Below are 11,149 nucleotides of genomic sequence, written 5' to 3'. Positions count from 1 at the left end.
TTTACGATACAGGAAAGAAGAAATGCAGGCTGTGCAAAAGGTTTGTATGATTGTATCCTGTGTGTGACATATGCCTCTGTATCATCTGCTTCACCTTTGTTACAATGTAACTTCACATTATTTTGTATAAACTTTTGCACTCATTTGGGACATTGGATGACCCCAAGGCTTTTACAGCAGATGGAGGCCATTACTAATAATCAGTATCATTAATATCAGCTGTAATTACCTGCGATGATGAGCTACTGATAGTGATCTAGTCTGATTTTTGTGTTTTCCAGAAATCACAGGGATATTGTTCTCCCAGACTTTGTATTTCTAAAGTGAAGATTTCTGTAGAAACACACTGCCCCCTGGTGTGCAGTCTAAGAGGTGCTCTTAGTACTGTTCTATAGGGCCTGGGCTTGTGGTGGCTAAAAAAATCTATGTAACATATGATTGTACACTGCTCAAAAAAATAAAGGGAACACTTAAACATCACAATGTAACTCCAAGTCAATCACACTTCTGTGAAATCAACCCGTCGAGTTATGAAGCAACACTGATTGTGAATCAATTTCCCCTGCTGTTGTACAAGTGGAACAGACAACAGGTAGAAATGATAGGCAATTAAGCAAGACAACTCCTATAAAGGAGTGGTTCTGCAGGGGTGACACAGATCATATCGCTGCTCTCATCCTTTTTTGCTGTTTTGGTCACTTTTGCATTTTGTCATTGCTCTCACCCCTAGAGGTACTGCACAGTAACATGAAGCGTTGTCTACAGTGCAACCCACAGAAGTTGCTCAGGTAGTGTAGCTCATCCAGGATGGCACATCAATGCGAGCTGTGGCAAGAAGGGTATCTGTGTATGTCAGCAGAGTCCAGAGTATGGAGCAGGTACCAGGAGACAGGCCAGTATACCAGGAGACGTGGAGGGGGCCATAGGAGGGCAACAACCCAGCAGCAGGATCACTACCTCCTCCTTTGTGCAAGGAGGAACAGGAGGAGCACTGCCAGAGCCCTGCAAAATTACCTCCAGCAGGCCACACATGTGCATGTATCTGCTCAAACTGTCAGAAACGGACTCCATGAGGATGGTCTGAGTGCCCGACGTCCACAGATGGGGGTTGTGCTCACAGCCCAATACCATGCAGGATGCTTGGCATTTGCCACAGAACACCAGGATTGGTACATTCGCCACTGGCGCCCTGTGCTCTTCACAGATGAAAGCAGGTTCACACTGAGCACATGTGACTGATGTGACAGAGTCTCGAGACGCCGTGGAGAGCGATCTGCTGCCTGCAACATCCTTCAGCATGACCGGTTTGGTAGGGGGTCAGTAATGGTGTGGGGTGGCATTTCTATGGAGGGCCGCACAGCCCTCCATGTGCTCACCAGAGGTAGCCTGACTGCCATTAGGTACCGAGATGAGATCCTCAGACCCCGTGTGAAACCATATGCTGGTGCAGTTGGCCCTGGGTTCCTCCTAATGCAGGACAATGCCAGACCTCATGTGGCTGGAGTGTGTCAGCAGTTCCTGCAAGATGAAGGCATTGAAGCTATGGACTGGCCCGCCCGTTCCCCAGACCTGAATCTGATTGAACACATCTGGGACATCGTGTGTCGCTTCATCCACCAACGTCACGTTGCACCACAGACTGTCCAGGGGTTGGCGGATGCTTTAGTCCAGGTCTGGGAGGAGATCCCTCAGGAGACCATCCGCCACCTCATCAGGACCATGGCCAGGTGCTGTACAGCAGGGAGGTCATACAGGCACGTGGACGCCACACACAATACTGAGCATCATTTCCTTGCCTTGAGGCATTTCCACTGAAGTTGGATCAGCCTGTAACTTCATTTTCCACTTTGATTTTGAGAATCATTCCAACTCCAGACCTCCGTGCGATATTAGTTGTGATTTATGTTGATCATTTTTAGGTTTTATTGTTCTCAACACATTCCACTATGCAATGAATAAAGATTTACAACTGGAATATTTCATTCAGAGATATCTAGGATGTGGGATTTTAGTGTTTCCTTTAATTTTTTGAACAGTGTATAAACACCATAAGACACAACCCAGGCTTCTTAAAGTATGGCCTGGGTTGTGTTTTAGAAAGATTCTGCCATTTTGAGCCAAAATGTTGCATGGGCTGAATAAAACCTGTTCTGTCATCATCTAACTTTGAAGAGCTTCCCCCATTTTTTTTTTAGCTTTTATTTATCTATCTATTATCTATCTAGTATCTATCTATTATCTGTTATCTATCATCTATGTATCTATTTATTATCTATAGATCTATTATCTATCTATCTATTATCTATCATCTATGTATCTATCCATCCTTCATCTATCTAATATCTATCTATCTATCTATCCATCATCTATCTATTATCTATCTATAAATCATCTATTATCTATCCATTATCTACTATCCATCATCTATTATCTGTCTATCATCTGTGTACAGTATCTATCCATTATCTATCTATCCATTATCTATTATTTAATATCTATCTATTATGTGAGGCTGTGGCCTCTGATACAGCTAGGCGGTGCTGTTTGTTCTCCCCAGAATGTGCATGCAGACGGATGAAGTCCATAGGTGTGCATGAAAGTCACGGATCTCCGGTCCGGGTTTTCCATGTGGCTGAAGGCCACAGGTTTGTGTGTTTAAAAGCCCTGCAGTAAGGGGTATTGGTGAGTCAGGTGTCTGGCCAGGAGAGGCCAGGTGTGCGTCAGTGTCAGTCTGGTGTGTGCTGGTCTGCCGAGTGCATGGAGGCCAGCAGAGCCAGCACCCAGGGCAGCTGAATAGCCTGGCACCTGCAGCGTACACAGAGATGCAAGTCGTCCATGGTACTGGTCTCGGATGTGGACAGTCCTGTGCCCGGAGGTGGATGTCCTGTACCCGAAGGAGTCGGATGTGGACAGTCCTGTGCCCGGAGGTGGATGTCCTGTACCCGAAAGAGGACTAGCATGTGTAACGATAGCAAACAGGTGGATATGGTGTCCGGCTGCTATCCGGAGGATGTCCTGAACTGTGTACGACTGTGTGAGTAAAGAGTCTGTAAAGAGACTGTGATACAGCGATGCAGGACACCCACGAGAACTAGTCAGAGGAGGGCTGGCGTGTGTAGTGTCTGCAACATATGAGGCTGTGTGTATGGAGACGTATAGAGACTGTGAGATGGCGTGCGGTCGCCCAAGGAAACTGGACAAGGGAAGTCTGCCTGTTTAGGGACCGCAAATCTAAAGCCATGTGATATGTATTGCTTTGAACTGGTGTAAACTGATCACTGATAATATTCACTGAAGTTATATGCATTTATGTGAAGTGGACTTTAATGCTGTGAAGAAACACATTAAAAGAGACTTTTGTGTTTGAATTTGTGGGTCACTGCCTCTTCACTGCGTACGATGCTACTGCAGATTTACATTATCATCTATCTATTATCATAGATCTATCATCTATCTATCTATTATGTATTTATTTATCTACAGTGGGGCAAAAAAGTATTTAGTCAGTCAGCAATAGTGCAAGTTCCACCACTTAAAAAGATGAGAGGCGTCTGTAATTTACATCATAGGTAGACCTCAACTATGGGAGACAAACTGAGAAAAAAAAATCCAGAAAATCACATTGTCTGTTTTTTTAACATTTTATTTGCATATTATGGTGGAAAATAAGTATTTGGTCAGAAACAAAATTTCATCTCAATACTTTGTAATATATCCTTTGTTGGCAATGACAGAGGTCAAACGTTTTCTGTAAGTCTTCACAAGGTTGCCACACACTGTTGTTGGTATGTTGGCCCATTCCTCCATGCAGATCTCCTCTAGAGTAGTGATGTTTTTGGCTTTTCGCTTGGCAACACGGACTTTCAACTCCCTCCAAAGGTTTTCTATAGGGTTGAGATCTGGACACTGGCTAGGCCACTCCAGGACCTTGAAATGCTTCTTACGAAGCCACTCCTTCGTTGCCCTGGCGGTGTGCTTTGGATCATTGTCATGTTGAAAGACCCAGCCACGTTTCATCTTCAATGCCCTTGCTGATGGAAGGAGGTTTGCACTCAAAATCTCACGACACATGGCCCCATTCATTCTTTCATGTACCTGGATCAGTCGTCCTGGCCCCTTTGCAGAGAAACAGCCCCAAAGCATGATGTTTCCACCACCATGCTTTACAGTAGGTATGGTGTTTGATAAATGCAACTCAGTATTCTTTTTCCTCCAAACACGACAAGTTGTGTTTCTACCAAACAGTTCCAGTTTGGTTTCATCAGTCCATAGGACATTCTCCCAAAACTCCTCTGGATCATCCAAATGCTCTCTAGCAAACTTCAGACGGGCCCGGACATGTACTGGCTTAAGCAGTGGGACACGTCTGGCACTGCAGGATCTGAGTCCATGGTGGCGTAGTGTGTTACTTATGGTAGGCCTTGTTACATTGGTCCCAGCTCTCTGCAGTTCATTCACTAGGTCCCCCCGCGTGGTTCTGGGATTTTTGCTCACCGTTCTTGTGATCATTCTGACCCCACGGGGTGGGATTTTGCGTGGAGCCCCAGATCGAGGGAGATTATCAGTGGTCTTGTATGTCTTCCATTTTCTAATTATTGCTCCCACTGTTGATTTCTTCACTCCAAGCTGGTTGGCTATTGCAGATTCAGTCTTCCCAGCCTGGTGCAGGGCTACAATTTTGTTTCTGGTGTCCTTTGACAGTTCTTTGGTCTTCACCATAGTGGAGTTTGGAGTCAGCCTGTTTGAGGGTGTGCACAGGTGTCTTTTTATACTGATAACAAGTCTAAACAGGAGCCATTACTACAGGTAATGAGTGGAGGAAAGAGGAGACTCTTAAAGAAGAAGTTACAGGTCTGTGAGAGCCAGAAATCTTGATTGTTTGTTTCTGACCAAATACTTATTTTCCACCATAATATGCAAATAAAATGTTAAAAAAAACAGACCATGTGATTTTCTGGATTTTTATTTCTCAGTTTGTCTCCCATAGTTGAGGTCTACCTATGATGTAAATTACAGACGCCTCTCATCTTTTTAAGTGGTGGAACTTGCGCTATTGCTGACTGACTAAATACTTTTTTGCCCCACTGTATCTATCTATTATGAAAAGCAAAAAAAAATGAAAACCCTAATGAATTTTTGACAACAATAAAATGTAACAATTATTGAGAAAATCTTTCTAAAAAAAAGACAGACAACAATCACCGTGCAGACAAAGTGCTCCCTATGTCCATTCTATGCTACAACCCCTAGGCTGAATGTCTGTCTAACAGCGGAGGTTGGCACCCTAAACAAAAAACGATAGATGGCGCCCCCGCTCCTCGGCGGCTCTCCCTAAAAAGCTCCTAGATGCCCCTATGTTGGTGCTTCATCCAATGAGCATCATATTATCCAGCCTCCTGAAGATCCAGAATGGAGAAACGCGTAGAGGTTCTTTATGACATCTGAAACATAAGTATTCCTTTTCTATACTGTTATCATGCTGGGATCTCTGTGCTTGCTTATATCTTTATCTTTTTGACATGTGATGATCATGGATATACAGTAATTGTCTTTAACAAGAGGTCATTTGGTTGAGCAGTAGCAGATGTATGAATAGTAGGCTCACAAATAATGGATACATGCAGTTGTCAATAATATTCTTACCGATATACTGGACATTCCATAATTTGAGATCTTGTTGTGTATATATATATTTTGCCTTTTTTATGCCTTGATGGTAATCAGGATAAATCTGTATTTTTGGTCAATATCTGACGCGGCTCTAGAATTATTCCTGATAAGGGATCTATAGGGTCAGCCGCCTTGGAGTGGGGGCACCATTTCCACCGACAAGTAGGGTGCCAACCCCCGCTGGTAGGCAGGTGATTCAAAGATCAGGGAACAGTATAGTTAGGTATTTTATGCACATGTCACTTTAATAGTGCTAGTCTGTTCTCTCTTTTGTTACACACAGAATAATTTCTTATCCCTCGGCTGCCATCCGAATTATACTCCTGTTCCCTTCGTTGGTATAAAAGGCTGATTGGATGAAGCACCAACATAGGGGCATCTAGGAGCTTTTTAGGGAGAGCCGCCGAGGAGCGGGGGCGCCATCTATCGTTGCGGATTAGGCTTAGGAATTTCTGGTGCGGATTCTGCCTCTCCTGGCAGAAAACGCACCTGCGGATTTGTCGCGTTTTTTGTGCGTTTTTGCTGCAGTTTTTTTGCGGATTTGCTGCGTTTTTTTACCCCTGCGGTTTTCTATAAGGAATGGGTGCAAAAACGCTGCAGATTCACAAAAAAGAAGTGACATGCTACTTCTTTTAAACTGCAGCGTTTCCACAGCAGATTTTCCGCAAAGTGTGCACAGCATTTTTTTTTCTCATTGATTCACATTGTACTGTAAATCAATTGTGGATCTGCAGCGTTTCTGCAGAGAATCCGCAACGTGTGCACATAGCCTTAGACATTCAGCCTAGGCATAGAGTGGACATAGGGAGCACTTTGTCTGCACAGTGATTGTTGTCTGTCTTTTTTTTTAGAAAGATTTTCTCAATAAAAGTTACATTTTATTGTTATCAACAATACATTAGGGTTTTCATTTTTTTTGCTTTTCTTGATTTATTAAAACCCCATATATCTGCTTCTGTAAAACTCTATTATCTACCTTGTAACCATCTCACCCCTATCTTTCCCATATCTATCCGCTGCACATTTCCATCACTGTTTTGTGCTCACTATTCACTAATTCTCCTGGATTTCCATTTTTCCTTCTGGGGTTTTTGGCTTTTCATATGTTTTAGAATTTGCACAGAGAAAGAATGTAAATCAGGTCGGGGAATATGTCAGCGGTGAACACTTGCTTCACTGTGATTCATTTGGCGCACAACTGCAGAGACGCTCCAGTGTATTACTCATCTGTGGGACGGATCCATCAGAAATCATTCTGCAGAATTGCATGTTATATTAACCCTGTATGTGCCGCACCCTCACTGTGCAGACACTCCACGTTGCGCAGCTTTTCACTTCTCCTTCATTTCCTCTGCTGCAACCTAATAAATGTACGAATCAGTAGGGGCTGACAAGCAGAACAGGAGAACGCCACCCCACCCTGAGGTGCAACTAAATAAATCTATTTTATAAAATATCTTTCCCAAGTAACTCAAAGGGGATATCCACTCCTGAAAACAATTCTCTTCATTTATTTTAGATTACTAAATTATAATCTCATAATAATAAGATATATTTAAAGATTTATATAATTCCCTCCACATAGAAATAGAGATAAATTATAAAATGTTTACCTGCAGCTACCACTAGGGGGAGCTCACTGCATACTGTATGTACATTGCACTCAAAAATACCACAGTATGCAGTGAGCTCCCCCTAGTGGCGAATGCAGGAAGACAGCATGTTATGTTTTAGTTTTTTTTGTCTATACAGAGGATGTGGTGCTCTGAATCAGAAAATATGGGGCTCAGCTGTGGTAATGGTATAGAATGTTGGACCTAAGAATAACTACAGTTATATGAACAAGTTTGGGCACCCCTATTAATCTTAAGCTTAATGTTTTATAAAAATAGGTTTTTTTGCAACAGCTATTTCAGTTTCATATATCTAATAACTGTTGGACACAGTAATATTTCTGCCTTGAAATGAGGTTTATTGTACTAACAGAAAATGTGCAATCTGCATTCAAACAAAATGTGACTGGTGCCTAAGTATGGGCACCCGACCAGAAAAGTGACATTAATATTTAGTAGATCCTCCTTTTGCAAAAATAACAGCCTCTAGTCGCTTCCTGTAGCTTTTAATGAGTTCCTGGATCCAAGATGAAGGTATTTTTGTTCCTCTGCGTGAATGCCTGAGTAGATTTGGAGCGGTGTTTTGGATCATTGTCTTGCTGAAAGATCCATCCCCTGCGTAACTTCAACTTTGTCACTGATTCATGAACATTATTGTCAAGAATCTGCTGATCCTGAGAGGAATCCATGCGTCCCTCAACTTTAACAAGATTCCCGGTGCCGGCATTGGCCACACAGCCCCAAAGCATGATGGAACCTCCACCAAATTTTACTGTGGGTAGCAAGTGTTTTTCTTGGAATGCTGTGTTTTTTGGCCGCCATGCATAATGCCTTTTTGTATGACCAAACAACTCAATCTTGGTTTCATCAGCCCACAGGACCGTCTTCCAAAAAGAAATTGGCTTCTCCAAATGTGCTTTTGCATACCTCAGCCGACTGTTTGTGGCGTGCTTTCAGAAACGGCTTCTTTCGCATCACTCTCCCATACAGCTTCTCCTTTTGCAAAGTGCATTGTATAGTTGACCGATGCACAGTGACACCATCTGCAGCAAGTTGATGCTGCAGCTCTCTGGAGGTGGTCTGAGGATTGTCCTTGACTGGTCTCACCATTCTTCTTCTCTGCCTTTCTGATGTTTTTCTTGGCCTGCCACTTCTGGCCTTAGCAAGAACTGTACCTGTGTTCTTCCATTTCCTTACTATGTTCCTCACAGTGGAAATTGACAGGTTAAATCTCTGAGACAGCTTTTTGTATCCTTCCCCTGAACAACTATGTTGAATAATCTTTGTTTTCAGATCATTAGACAGTTGTTTTGAGGAGCCCATGATGCCGCTCTTCAGAGGAGATTCAAGCAGGAGAACAACTTGCAAGTGGCCACTTTAAGTAGCTTTTCTCATGATTGCATACCCCTGGCTATGAAGTTCAAAGCTCAATGAGGTTAGAAACTAAAGCAATTTTTTGGTTAAGTGAGTAAAAAGTAGGTAGGAGTATTTAAAACAAGAAAATGATAAGGGTGCCCATACTTATGCACCTGTCAAATTTTGTTTGAATGCAGATTGCACATTTTCTGTTAGTACAATAAACCTCATTTCAAGGCAGAAACATTACTGTGTCCAACAGTTATTAGATATGACACTGAAATAGCTGTTGCAAAAAAACTATTTTTATAAAACATTAAGCTTAAGATTAATAGGGGTGCCCAAACTTTTTCACATAACTGTAAGTGATAAAATTAGATATTTGCTGTAATAACCTTCTGTGTATAATTAATGCGACTAACATGGCCCTTTAATTGATAGAATACCTATGGACGCCTGGTGTGTACAAAAAACTTGCACAAATTAAACATAACTGATACAATGTATCACTCCAGGTAAAATGTAACAAACTATGAGTTGATGTGTTCACAGAGGAAATAGACTGGATGCAATTGTAACAAACCTTCAGGCGTGAGAAGAACTATTCGGTCAGGACACATTTATTCTGAGTTCACATTATGGGGTCCGTCAGGTTTACCTTCAGTGACAGGAAGCGGAGATCTTCTCATGGCAATAAAGGGGCAGATTCCTCATCTGCACATTCTTCTTTGTGGTCTTTGGATTCACCATATTGATCGTTCATTTCTGGAGAGTTTTTGCTTCTGCATCGTTAATATGTGCATGGTGGACAAATCAATATCATGGATAAAGTTAGAAAAAGTTGCAACATATTTGCGCAGTGAAACTACCTTTCACCAATATTTCATATTTGTATTATTTTTAAGATGCCCCAAATTTTACAAAACAGTAAGACATTCTGACGCAGAAGGCAAAACCATAAAACTAGGCAGTAATAAAAAAAAAAATAACCCGCACCGAATGATCAATCGGCCCCAAAGTATAATCCAAAGCGCCAGAACTTATTATTATACTACAATTAAGGCTTCATTGCCAAGACCTGAGCGTCCCTTTAAGGCGTCTGCTCCCTTTAAGAGCCTGCAAATGAGCTTTACATAATGTTTGCACATATTTAGCCTTTTTTTCCATAAAGTTCTGGCCAGAATTATGACAAGAGCCAGGAAATCACCCTCCATCAATCATTGCTCTGGAAAAGTAAATGCTCCCTGGCGGAGGAAAAATAATCACTTGCGAGAAGGCGTCTTCTCCGATCGATAAGTCAGGACACCCTGGGCACAGCGGCCGGGGGGGTGTTACCGTGGGCGGCAGCTGGTCAGGAAACCTTCCATGGATACAGGAGTAGAAGGCATCACCGGGACATGGAGGACCGTTATAGGCAACCGTGAGCACCATATACCGCGTGCAGAATCATGAGGCAATTTGTATTTTTAATCATTTTATCAATGAACATCTCCAGAGCTGTCATCAATCCAAAAGGTTAATAAACCTGAATATTTAAGAAACTAAAAATGAGGTTTCGTCTTTCTTAGAATCTCTCTATGTGCAGAATTATTATACAACTAAATAAAAAATGGAGTTATTTACTTTAATCTTAACAACCAAACAACTCCATGTACAAAATACATTTCTGACATGTCCAAATACGGCATTTTATAAGTTCTTGTTCTGATTCCATCCAGATTATTGAGATGAGACATTGATGTATAACAAGGGATTGATGGAGCAGGATGCTAAAAAGTCATCTTCCAGTATAGCCATGTATAGGTTGGCATACTGGGGTCATCGTGACGCCCATAGCAGTTCCCTTGTACGTTTTAGCTATCGCTCTTCATTGACAGAGAGGAAGTTATGTGAGAGGATAAATCTGGAAAGTCTCAGAGGGAGTTGAAGAAACAATTGGCCGTCGGCTCGTCCATCTTCATCTGTGATATTAGAGTATGGGGATTCCACATCCATGGTGGCTACGATGGGACCTCCAGGAGGGACCTAGTATGGATGGCTTGTTCTGGTCCGTGGTGTCCTGTAAATAGGCGACTGTTCTTCTTACCGGCAGATTAAGGACATTCTCTGCCCACCCTGAGATTTCGTCAGTGAGTGTCCATGTGTGGAGAATGTCCCCTCTGGTGTGAGCAGGCTCCATTCACCCTGATGCTCAGGATCTGCGGGGCCTGCGGTCAGACACCTGGCAAACAGGACGTCATCCATATGGAACTCAGGGTTAAATTCTACATTTAACGCTTTAAAGGTTTTTTTTTTTGTCTTTTTTTTTTAAAAGCTCTTGGATAACAGTACAGACATTTTTCAGAATACATTAAGACTGATTGAGTCTCCTCTCCCCTCCACTGCCCGCTACAACAGCAACATTCTGACGCTGGCCGGGCAACTGACCGCTGCAGCTAATAATCAGCTGCAGCGGTCACGTGTCCTGAGCTCTCCCATGATCAGCTTCACACCAGGAGAAACAGCCACTA

Source organism: Ranitomeya imitator, chromosome 8, assembly GCF_032444005.1.
Source record: "Ranitomeya imitator isolate aRanImi1 chromosome 8, aRanImi1.pri, whole genome shotgun sequence".
Taxonomy (NCBI): Eukaryota; Metazoa; Chordata; class Amphibia; order Anura; family Dendrobatidae; genus Ranitomeya; species Ranitomeya imitator.
The sequence above is the reverse complement of the archived record's forward strand: the minus strand, read 5'-3'. Positions refer to the sequence as shown.